This window comes from Mustela putorius, unplaced genomic scaffold (genome assembly GCF_011764305.1).
Source record: "Mustela putorius furo isolate JIRA1106 unplaced genomic scaffold, ASM1176430v1.1 tig00000129_pilon_pilon_pilon, whole genome shotgun sequence".
Taxonomy (NCBI): domain Eukaryota; kingdom Metazoa; phylum Chordata; class Mammalia; order Carnivora; family Mustelidae; genus Mustela; species Mustela putorius.
Window position 1 is genome coordinate 36,848,256 of NW_025421290.1, and position 12,748 is coordinate 36,861,003.

At 46.4% G+C, this 12,748-nt stretch overlaps 1 long non-coding RNA gene across 3 annotated transcripts in view; it reads left to right on the plus strand.

Moving 5' to 3' along the window:
* Nucleotides 1-12,748, plus strand: part of LOC101676137 — a 199,608-nt gene that overhangs the window by 18,053 nt on the left and 168,807 nt on the right. For all 3 annotated transcript variants that reach the window (XR_006604331.1, XR_001180120.2, XR_006604332.1), the window contains exon 2: nucleotides 2,349-2,481. This is a non-coding gene — a long non-coding RNA (uncharacterized LOC101676137). The remainder of the gene's footprint in view (nucleotides 1-2,348; nucleotides 2,482-12,748) is intronic.

Genomic DNA, 12,748 nt, shown 5'->3' on the forward strand with positions numbered 1-12,748 from the left:
GCCTGCGCAGCAGGGAGCCTGCTTCTCTCTCTTCCTCTACCTGCTGCTCCCCACTGCTTGTGCTGGCGCATGCTCCCTCTCTGTCAAACAAATAAGTAAATAAACGAACAAATAAATAAATAAAAATCGTTTAAAAACCCCAAAATGTAAAAGGCCTGAAAGCATTTCCTGGAAGCTTTTCACAATGCCTGAATTACATTCTGTCCATACTAGATACAATACAAAAATCTTTGTGTAGAGTTTTTTTTTTGTAAAAGGCAAACACTTACAATTTAGTTTCACTTCGATATATATCATGTCCTTGGGGAGGATGGGCTCTGTGACACATATTCTACAGCTCGCAGAAGTGGATGGGGTCATTTCACCTGCATATGTCTTAGTTCCCCCAAGTAGGCACTTGGTCTTTGAAGCCATGACTGTGCGTGGGACTGTGGGTCTAATTTTGGTACTCTCCACCCTACCCCCTCATACTATACTGTTCTGCAAATAGTTGCTAGATGTTTAAAAGCTCTCCACTGTGCTCTGTTAGATATCTAGTCTTCCCAATCGGTTGCATTTTGAAGCATTCTTAGAGGAACTGTTGTAAAAGAGAGATGTGTTCATTGCACCAAATACAAAAGGTACAGAAAAGTGTAAAGAAAATAAAAATCAATAATAATTCCACCATCTAGCGATCATCACTGCTGGCAGCTTTACACATAACCTAGACTCAGAGATGTTTTTCTGCACATGATGGAATTTATGTGATATCAAGATAATCACCTGTTTTTTCTTTTTTCTGATTATTGCCTAGAGAATTCCTTTCTTAAGTGCAGTGTCATCTTTAATGACTTCGCAATATATACTGGCAGGCTATAATGTCAACCCTTATTGTGGAACATTTAGGGTATGTCTGTATTTTCTCTATCATGTGTTATAATTCGGTAGATATCTTTGGATGTTCTGAGGAAAAACTCCCAGGAGTGGAGTTGCTGTTACTTTTAGTCTAAAACTTGTTTATATTCTAAGTTGTTTAATTTTGAAGGACATTGAGCATAATGTCCAAGGCTTAGATGTCTCTGTATCCTTTACAGATTCCAGCTTTGCAGGGGTGGAGGTATTAGAAATGGTTGGGACTGTGAGTTGTAGAACATCTACAAAAGAAGAGCTCGTTTCAGAAAGCCACCTAATTATCTCACCTCATTAGGAAGTCTGGGTGCAGACAGTTCAGGGGTTGGTGGAACAGCTCAGCGATGTCACCAAGGGCCCAGCTCCCCTCATTCCATCGTCAGCACGCTCCCTGTCCTCAGGCTTGCCACCTCATGGTGGGGAGTGACTATCTTAGTAACAGGCGTGGTATCTTCCCACTCCGCATCCAGATGGGAAGACATTTCCCAAAAGCTACTTGGGAGAATTGTCCTTCTCTTTTGGTGGCCAGAACTGGGTCATAAGGCTGCTTCCAGCTACAAGGAAGGCTGGGAAGGCAAGTCTTTGGCATTTTGACCCCTCCCTTACGAGGCAAGCTCATGGGAAGAAGGAGTCGGGGCTGACCTCTTGGGTGAGCCACCACAAATGGGGTACAGTGCCAGGACTCAAAATAGTCCCTGAGTTGGGATCCAGATTGTCTCCTTTCTCATCTCCTCATCACCTCTCAGGAAGGAACGTGAGTTCTTGGAGCATCACAGTAGCTGGGGGACCTTCCGGGACAAAATGGCTGTGAAGGACAAAGACTCTCCGTGATCATATTTGAGTCAGGTTCTCTGAGTGCTCTTCTTGACCAGGTCTCGACCTTGGCCCTGTCCTTGCTGGGTCTGCATAGCCCAGTTACAGTAGCAGGAACCCTGCCAGATCAGTTTGGAGAGAATCTCCCCACGCTTGATGTTTGGTCACCCAGGTTATTACCTTCAGCAAGGATCCTGTGAAGTGGGTTAAGCAAGAACCCCTTGGCCTTGAAGTTTCCTCCTAGAAATGCCCACCCTCCAACCTGCTCCTTGACTATACACCCCACCTGTTCTTGTTGGGTTTGGAGCTGAGTCCCATCTCTCTCCCCTCTTGTAACAGTCTTGATACCTATTGCGACAGCCTTAAATAAAATCTTCCTTACCATTTGAACAAATGCCAGAGCAATTTTTTCTTGAGCAGTTATGGTGCCATGACTTCCTTCTCAAACATTTGGTGGGGCTTCCTTGTTTGTGTGGGTGTCCTCCAGGGTCTGAGACCGGGGAGGTGGCATCAGGGCTGCTCAGGGATTGCGGACGACTTGGGTCACCTCTGTTTTTAAAGGTCCTCTGTCAGTTAAAAAAACAAAGAGCAGAACTCAAACAACACTATAAAATTTGTGATTTATTTGAAATGTTTGTCTTCCACAGATTAGGCCATTAACACTGGCCACAGTCCTCAGTGAAGTTGTGAACGGTACCAGCTGAAGGGCATCACGGCTGCAGTCGTTCAAGATGGCGACACCCTTCAAGTTGAAGGTGGAGCGTTGTCTTTAAAACACAGGTCTGTGCTTCTCAGCATTTCATTTGGAGCTCTAAATTTGAGGGGATCGTGCACGCCGCCCTCCTGAGCCCCTGTGAGAGGCCCAGCCAGGCAAAAGTCGACCCACAGCCCTGAGGACACAGGTGCCACAGTTCATAATTAGTTACTCATTGTGTTTTCTCTTCTTGGGTTTTTCCTTCCCCACCAGTTCCCACCTCCATTCTCTTAGATCCCTTCTTTCCCTCCCCCTTTTTCCTTCCTTCCTTCCCTTCTTTGAAAGTCTGGAGTCTGAGATCTGGAGGGCAGCCAGCAGGGGGCAGGGAACACCTGTGGAGTCAGACCAGGGTCCACCAGCTGCTGGGGTTGGGGGTGGAGGCAGTGAGGCTGCATGTGCTCCCTGCCTCCCTCCCTCCAAAAAGACGCCCTCCCCCCCCCCCCCCGCTTAACCTCCTCCATTTGCTGGGGAGATCAGGGTTTATTTTAAATGCAACGAGGGCATCCATCATTCCTGCATCATTTTTGCTCCAGACTGCTCTTTGTGGAAGGGTTCCTTACAACCCCAGGGTAGGAAGTCACCCTCTAGAGTGGGCAGGAGTTTGGTCAGGAGTTTGATCAGTCTGGGCTGAGAGGGAAGAGATGCTGTCCTCTTGACCCAGTTCTGGGGAGAAAGCCTTGTCAGCTCTGACTGTCTGCTCCTCTATCTACAGGAACAGCTTCCCACTTTTTTTTTTTTAAAGTTTTGGGGTCATAATGATGCCAAGACCTATGTATGCCTGACCATTTGGTCCAGGGAATGGTCCCCCAGCTCACTCCTGAGCAGTCCCTCCATCTCGTCCATGTGGTCCTGGGGAGGTGTGGGGGCTCTCTGCTGCTCTGTGGCATGGGGACCTGTTTCGTTCTCAATGTCTCCCCCCAGCACCCCCCCCCCCAAGTCCAGAAAAACCTCTGCTCCATGTTTTGGTTGTCACCTACAGGCTTCTGTGTTGTTTGCAAGTGTTGAGAGGTCAGAGGGGAGGCTGGGGATTCTCAGACTGGTCTCTGCTTTCTGCCCTCTCATTGCTTTCTTGAGGAAGGAATGTGGAGCTCAGGATCTGCTTCCCAGCGGCAGGTGGCAAAGGGGGCAGATATCTGAAACTGTGACCTGGCCCCTGAGCGTGTGTCCCAAGCCACAGAGCCCAGCATGCAGGAAGTGATTGTTCAAAGTGACTGGGCTAGGGAGAGAAGGTGCATGTCCAAGGCCACTGGCCGGGAGCTGCAGAACTTGGATTCAGACCGTGTCCTGGCTGACCGCCTCTGTGCCTCCCCACGACCTCATCCATAAGGGAAGGAAGGGATTAGATCATGTCCTGAACTCCTGCCAGCCCCCAAACTCTAGATTTTGTACCACATAGGCAAAAGGAAAAGAGTATTTCTGCCGTCATCCCACGGAACTAGAGCAGGAAGGAAACCTTCCTGAATAATTCAGGCTCACATACAAAGTTGCCTCCAAATAGCTTTTCCTGCTGTTGAATGGGGTCTCCTCTACATCACCCAACAGTGCGATGAGACGTTGGGACCGAGCTCCATGCTCGCTGTGGCAGGGGGGGATCACCGTTCTGCAAGGCCTCTGTGTCTCTCCCAGGGAGGACAGAGTTGGGGTATTTACTGAGACTTCGAAGCCTGGTTTAAGACGGCTGTTTCAAGGGGGTTGTGACGTGTTTGATTAGGAGTGGTAGGGATTACGATGTAATAATTCGTTGGGTTGGTGGACAAAGCAAAGCGTGGATTTCCAGCACGGGGTTCAAAGAGCCTTGGGGGTATAAACTGTCTTCTGATGCTTCCTAGGAGAGAGAGGATCTGTCTTTCAGGAAGTTCCTGGGATGAACAGTGAAGTCCTTTGCAACTTCCCTTTTTAAAAAAAAGATTTTATTTATTCATTTGACAGAGAGAGGGAAAATAGCAGGGGGAGTGGGAAGGAGAGAAACAGGCTTCCTGCTGAACAGCGAGCCTGATGCGGGGCTCAATCCCAGGACCCTGGGATCATGACCTGAACTGAAGGCAGACGCCTAACAACTGAGCCACCCAGCACTCCCTCTCCTCTTTAAAGATTTTATTTATTTGACAGAGTGAGACACAGGGAGAGAGGGAACACAAGCAGGGGGAGTGGGAGAGGGAGAAGTAGGCTTCCTGCTGAGCAGGGAGCCCAATGCGGTGCTCTATTCCAGGACCCTGGGGTCAGGACCTGATGCAAAGGCAGATGCTTAAAAACTGAGCCACCCAGACCACCCCCTCCCTCTGCCCCGCGCCTTTCAATTTTTGTCTTTCTGGGCAAGGATCTTCTGGAGTACTAGTAAAGTTATTTTGATGACGACAATGGAATAGTAGGGTCGAGTTAATACAGAGCTGTGGGTGGTTTAACTCCCACCCCAAATGCCTTTGTTGTTTGTCTGAACGACAGGGATGTCCCCTCCACCCTGCCGGACCCTGGAGGCTGACGCAGATGGCCGGATCCATTCTCTCTTACCTTCTTGCATCCGGTTGGCCCCGGGCCACAAGGGAGAGGGGAGGATAGTGAGGTCAGAATACTCATTTCTGTTCTCTCCTTGCTGGGTTGGTTGTTTCCTCTTATTTGAGCTCCTAGCTCCTGTCAGGCGGCCTTCTCAGTCACCTGCCCTGTGCCCTCCACCTGCCCTCTCCCACCTGCAGGAGCCTAGCTACTGTTGACCCTATTCTCTTATTTCTTATTCCCAGGGCTCATATGTCACTTTTCTGAGGGCATTTCTGCAACCCTTTATGCTTTCAATTATTTTCTAAAAGTTTATTTATTTGGGGGGGTCAGGAGAGAGGGAGAGAGAGTCTTAAGCAGGCTCCTTGCTGAGCAGAGAGCCTGACAAGGGGCTCGATCTCACAGCCCTGAGATCACGACCTGAGCCAAAAGCAAGAGTTGGACACTTAGCCAACCGCACCACCCAGGCGCCCCTGCACAATACTTTATTTTTTAATTGATTAATTATTTATCTATTTTTAAAAATTAAATTCAATTTAACATACCCTGTATTATTGGTTTCAGAGGTAGAGTTCAGTGATTCATCAGTCTCATATAACACCCATCAAGTGCCCTCCTTAATGCCCAGCACCCAGTTACCCCACCCCCCCTCCAGCAACCCTCAGCTTGTTTCCTAGGATTAAGAGTCTTTTATGGTTTATCCCCCTCTCTGACGTCATCTTATTTTATTTTTCCTTCCCTTCCCCTATGTTCATCTGTTTTGTTTCTTAAAATCCACATTTGAGTGAAATCATATGGTATTTGTCTTTCTCTGACTGGCTTATCTTGCTTAGCCTAATATCCTCTAGTTCCATCCACACTGTTGCAAGTGGCAAGATTTCATTCTTTTTGATGGCTGTGTAATATTCCATTTTATGTATATCCATTTTATGTATGTCTGTGTACACGCACACACACACACATACCCCACATCTTCTTTATGCCTTCATCTGTCAATGGACATCTGGGCTCTTTCTATAGTTTGGCTATTGTGGGCATTACTGCTATAAACATTGGGGTGAAGGTGTCCCTTCAAATCATTATTTTTGTATCCTTTGGATAAATACCTTATAGTGCAATTGGTAGGTCATAGGTAGCCCTAGTTTTAATTTTTTGAGGGACCTCTGTACTGTTTTCCCGAGTGGCTGCACCAGCTTGCATTCCCACCAGCAGTATAAGAGGGTTCCCCTTTCTCCGCATCCTCGCCAACATCTGTCATTTCCTGACTTGTTAATTTCAGCCATTCTGACCGGTGTGAGGTCCTATCTCATTGTGATTGTGATTTGTATTTCCCTGATGTCGGGTGATGTTGAGCATTTTTTCATGTGTCTGTTGGCCATTTAGATGTCTTCTTCAGAGAAATGTCTGTGCATACCTTCTGCCCATTTCTTTCTTTCTTTTTTTAAAGATTTTATTTATTTATTTGAGAGATTGCTGGGGAGAGGGAGCATGAGCAAGGGGAGGGGCAGAGGGAGAAGCAGACTTCCCCTTGAGCAGGGAGCCCAATGTGAGGCTCTGTCCCAGGACCTTGGGATCATGACCTGAGCCGAAGGCAGACGTTTAACCAAATGAGTCACCCAGGCACCCCCTGCCCATTTTTTGACTGGATTTTTTTGGTTGTGGGGTGTTGAGTGTGGTAAGTTCTTTATAGATTTTTGATACAAGCCCTTTATCTGATAAGACATTTGCAAATATCTTCTCCCATTCCATAGTTTGCCTTTTAGTTTTGTCAACAGTTTCCTTTGCTGTACAACACTTTATTTTTAAAGGCAATTGTGTGGAGAGGATAAATGCTGTTGGGGATCAGTGGCTAACCTGAGAACTAGAGAAGAAAGCTAAAACCATGACTCCCACATAGATACAGATAAACACATGTTAAAGACTTCATTTAGCTCATTATTTTTAAAATATTTTTAATTTATTCATTTGAGCGCGCGCGCGAGAGAGAGAGAGAGAGAGAGAGAGCGAGCACAGAAGCAGCAGGGAGGCTCAGAGCAAGAAGGAGAAGCAGACTCCCCACTGAGCAAAGAGCCGGATGCAGGGTTTGATCCCAGGACACTGAGATTATAACCTGAGCAAAAGGCAGAGGCCCAACTGACTGAGCCACCTAGTGCCCCTGGCTAGGTTTTTACTAAAGAGCCACTGATATGTTACAACCAGCTCAAATGAGAAGCCAAAGAAGCACAAAGTTATATGGAATAAAAGCATGTTGACACTGGTTTTCTCTTGGGGGTTAGGGAAGGAGGTCAATTAAGCTTCTATACAAGACAGAATTTGTTTGTGCATCTGTAAACAAGAATTATTTGCATTGCTATCAGTTGTCCGTAATGTACAGAGTCATAAAAACTGCTCAAAGGCAATGAAAGGATCCCCCAGCATCACGGTGAGATAACCTGGAAGAGTGTGTTCTGCATGATGCCTAGTTTTCCGCTGAAGCACACATTTTTCCCCACGTGACATTTATAAAGTGCTTAATACTTGCAGGGAGTGATCCATTGCTTTAGAACGGAGAGTCTGCTGGGGGTTTAAGGCCGCTGGCGATGAGCCATCTCCCTCCGTCTGATCACCTGCACGCTAATTACACCCTCCACCAAGAGACGTAGGATATTTACAAACAGACTTCTGTCCTGAGGTTTTCTTTGGAGGAAGAACCAAATGTTCTATTGCTTTATAGAAGTTTGAAAACCCCCAAACATATCCCAATGCTGCATATAATGGAAGAGAAAATGAAGACTCAGAGGGGGAAGTGACTTTCTCTAGGACACACAGCCGGATATGTGATCTCTGGTTGGAAGACAGGCTTTGAGGGCCAAGAAGGCCTTCCTTTGGGCATTATTCGGTGACACAAAGAGCTTTCCTGGAAGGAAGGGCTTAGGAATCAGGCTGTGACAGATGGTTTTCATCTCCTGGGTTCCAGGAAATCTGCTACTATCCTTCTAATCGGATGTTGGGAGCTACAAGCAAACTTGCAATCTACATTATATCATTGTTCAGTATCCCTAATTATACCTTGGAATTTGGCTTAAGTGCAGCATAGAGGATGTTCATTAAGAGTGTGGACAGGGACACTCAGCATTTATAAAATTCTTTACCGTAATTTAAGTCCCAGCACTGTTCCGGTGCGTTAAGGAAGTCTGTTAGCTCCCAGCTGAAAGACTGACAAGTTCAGAAAATGGGGACTGGGTGACAGCGTTGGTTTTCTAACATCCGTTTGAATGCAAAGCTTTACAATCTTGTTTTCATCAGCTCAAGGAAGCTCCTCGCTGACTAACATGCAGGGCTCCATCCACCAGAGTTGGAGCTATCTGCCCTGGGCATTTCATAACCAAGCTCAGCTTCCTATCTCTTGGCCATTGTGTTGTCAAAACCCTCATATTCTTGTTTGCATGACCAGTTTACAGAGAAGCTTTGTCTCCACAGACAGACTGTGGCTCCATCTGGCCCTGCCACCAAGAGCCTTGTGATTCCAGATGGAAAAATCCCCATCTCTCCCCCTATTTCCAAAGCAGCTCCCACCCCCATTGCTTTCTCTGCAGCCAAAAGCACAAACCCTCCACGAACCCTCTCTGCAGGGGTGGAAAGATCCACTAATGGGAGAAACAGCTCATCTTTTCTTCCGTCCTTAAACCCTGTGCTGTGTGGACGGAGCACATGCACACATCTGGCTGGACTCCAGGGCAGAGGAGCTGGGGAGGGCTCGCCTTTATCACAGAAGATGTTAAGGCAAAGGGAATTCTCGCTGTCAGGGAAAATAATAACTTCAGGTCATGACTGCAGTGATTCGACTGTCTCAACTTTCTTTTTTTCTTCAAAAGACATTGTTCAGGAACCCCAAATATTCTGTTGGAAACTTCTGGCGATGGCCAGTTTGCTTTGAGGAGGTTGGAACCAAGCCCCGTGTGTGTGTGTGTGTGTGTGTGTGTGTGTGTGTGTGTGTTTGCACGCATGTGCGCGCGTGTGTGTTTAGAGGAATGAAAAGTAATTGAACTGGTTTTTCTTCCAACAATATCCTCACCCGCCTGCCAAATGAGAAGGAAAGGGAGAGAGGATCAAGATGGGAGAAGGAGAAGATTTCTGAATTTAGGGAGCAAAATTTCAGCTGCCAGCAGAGCTCCTGGGGATATGCCCACTTGTGTGTGGGTCTCTGCTTGTGGTGCCCTCCCCACCCAGAGGTGTCCAGCACCGCATTCTTGCGGTTCATTCCCTCCCCTTTCAGCGACGAGATGGCCAGATTTTTGGTGACCTGTTGATCATGCTGGAGCTGATCTGAGCCCCGAGCTCACAGAGAGCCAGAGAGCTGGGACACGAGAGGGACTGCAGAGGACCTCCCTCCCTGCCACCGCAGGTTCAGATGGTTTCCCCTCCCCACACCCCCCAGAAGACTTGTCACCCACCCCCCCGACCCTGCCCTCCGTCTTGTCTCTGCAAAATCATAGGCCCTCGTTCCTTTCCTCTGAGGTGTTCCTCTGTGTTAATGATGTCCTCCCTGTTGCAATAGCCTGACTAAAATCATCTCCTTCATTCTCCAGTGGATTTTTTCACACCCTGCTGCCCTGTCCAGGGAGTCTGAAATAGCACCCTATGCATATTTGGAGTTAGGAAGGAAAATGACCCTAGAGGGTCTTGGGCAAAATGTGCATGGGACCCAGTGAATGTACTAAATGGAAGGATCCCTTGAAGCATGCACCTGCCTTCTGGCAGTGTGTTTCACTTCGAAACCTCAGAAGCCGTTTGCTTGGGAGGGAGTTTATTAATACGCTAGGAAGCAAACCAGAAATCCACACTGTGTGTATGTGTTTGTGTGTGTGTGTGCATGTTGGGGGACAGTGCAGGAGAGGAGGGGGGAGCAGGAGAGCCGGTGCAGGAGGGGGAGATTTTTGTTCACATTCACAAAGACAGCCGGGAAGCACCCATCACTTCCCATCCAGTGCATTCTCTCCTATGTGGCGCCATGGCCGGACGCTGGCGCGCACAGATTTACCACCTGTCAGGGGTTGTTCTAACAACTTCTGTTGCAGTCTGCTCGAGGAAGTTGGCTTTCAAAATTGGGAAGCTTTTTGGCTTCTTAAATGGAAAAAGACAAGGGCCTCTCTGCCCCTGCTGTAGGAGACACCCCTGGGGGTGGGGGAGCTGGGGTGTGAAAATGCTGCTTTAAAAGATACACAGTGGGACAGTGGCTCAGTGGGCTGGGCCTCTACCTTCGGATCTGGTCATAGTCTCAGGGTCGTGGGATCAAGTCCCGCGTGGGGCTCTCTGCTTGGCGGGGACCCTGCTTCCTCCTCTCTCTCTCTGCCTGCCTCTCTGCCGACTTGTGATTTCTGTTTGTCAAATAAATAAATAAATAAATAAATAAATAAATAAATCTATCTATCTTTGGGTGGGGGAAAGATACATAGTGATGTGGTAACAGCTGCAGGGTTTTTTGTTTTTTTTTTTTTATAAAAGATTTATTTATTTATTTATTTGACAGAGAGAGAGACAGCGAAATGGGGAACACAGACAGGGAGAGTGGGAAGGGGAGAAGTCGGCTTCCTGCTGAGCAGGGAGTCTGATACAGGGCTTGATCCCAGAACTCTGGGACCATGGCCTGAAGCCAAAGGCAGACACTTAATGACTGAGCCACCCCCGTGCCCCATAGTTGCTGGTTTAATTAAAGAAAAACAACACCCATAACCTTATGTCCAAACACAATATGATGGGTGTTTAGTGTTTTCATTTTTATGTATTAGGTTCCACTGTCATATTTTTTATAATTAGTGGCCATTCTGAATTATGTTTTTTTTACTCTTAATGTTATGCCATATAGTCATTTTATTATTACATAATACTATAATATTTAATTCCATTGGGTTCCTGGAGCTTATGTGTTATTGTTAATCCTTTCCCCTGATACTAGACATTAGGATGTCTCTTTTTTTTTTTTTAAAGATTTTATTTATTTATTTGACAGAGAGAAATTACAAGTACACTGATAGGCAGGCAGAGAGAGAGAGAGAAGGAAGCAGGCTCCCTGCTGAGCAGAGAGCCCGATGCGGGACTCGATCCCAGGACCCTGAGATCATGACCTGAGCCGAAGGCAGCGGCTTAACCCACTGAGCCACCCAGGCGCCCCTAGGATGTCTCTTTTATCTTTTTTTTTTTTTTTTTTATTGCAGAGACTGTTGAAATTAACATCATCAGATATTTAGCTTTCTGTTTTTGAAGAATGAAAGATAAATAACAGAGAGCTAAGGGGTTAATGAAGCTCACACCTCAGTGGTTCTCAAAGTTTTTGGGTCAGCCTTTACACTTCTCCAAGTGACTGAGGACCCCACAGAGCTTTTGTGTATATGAGATATTTGATATTTGCCTCACTATATTAGAAATTATAACTGAGAAATTCAAAATACTTATTTGAAATAACTATGAAAACCCAGCACATGTTAACATACATTACATATTTTTACAAACAGTAACTGTATTTTCCAACACAAAAGAAAAATTTTGAGAGTGCCGTTTTTACATTTTTACAAATCTTTCTAATGTTTAGTTTATAGATTCTCATACCCACTTGTGCATTCAGTCTTTTATGATATATATATATATATATTTTTTTTTAAAGATTTTGTTATTTATTTGAAAGAGAGAGAGTGAGAGAGAGCACGAGAGGGGAGAAGGTGAGAGGGAGAAGCCGACTGCCCGTGGAGCTGGGAGCGTGATGTGGGACTTGATCCTGGGACTCTGGGATCATGACCTGAGCCGAAGGAAGGCAGTGGCTTAACCAACTGACCACCCAGGCACGCCTATGATATATTGTTTTGATTGAAGTTTCTAAAGAAAACCTATACTGGGCACCTGGCTGGCTCAGTTAGTAGAGTGTGTGATTCTTGCTCTTGGGGTCATGAGTTCAAGCCCTATGCTGGGCATGAAACCTAATTAAAATTAAAAAAAAAAAAAAAGGAGGTCTGCCCTTACACAGACATGTGGTTGGAAAAGGGAAAGGGAACCCTTAGGGGTCCTTGGACTGCGGTTTGAGAACCATTTGCCTAAATCTTCTTGGCACTGTACTAAGCAGTTTTTCTTCCAGGTTTTGCAATTAGAGATTTAGATGATAGTGTAAATTTAACATTCTCTTTTTTGAAGTCAAGGTCTTGGGAAGCTAATTCCTTAGACAAAGTCACCCAGCTGGTTTCAAGGACTCTGCTTTAATTTACTTCAACCACCTCTGATGCTTGATGTGTCCTTCTGCTAGGTATTGTATAAGGCTTGTGGGAGCACAGAGAGGCATAAGGGCTCCCAGACTTTTATAAGACCCAAACTAGTTACACGTCCCACTGCTTGTGGAGTTGTTTTCTCTCTGTAGCATGTTACAGCACCTGCATCATAACGGTGCTCTGCAAAAACGGACACCACCCGCATCATCTCTCTTCCTAGGAAGATTTTCCCATGCCTGTCAGGAGGCTCGGGGGAATAGCAGAAAAACAAGATGGCCTGGGAGAATTTGTGAACCCAGGGTCTACTGACCTCTTGGGCTCTCACTTTTCTTCTTCTATGAATGAAAGAAAATTTAATCGGATTTTTCCTCATCCTTAACATTCTGTGAATCTGAGTGTGTTTGGGTCGTTTGGAGGGTTGGGTTGCTGGAGTGCTCGTTTGGAATCTTTTCTCAATTTGAGACTGAGCAGACTAGGGACTACAGCAGGAGGCCTGCCATCTAGTGGCGAATGTAGATATTGCGCCATTGCTCAACCTGGGGCTGAGCTTGGGAACCAGAGGCCTCTTCTC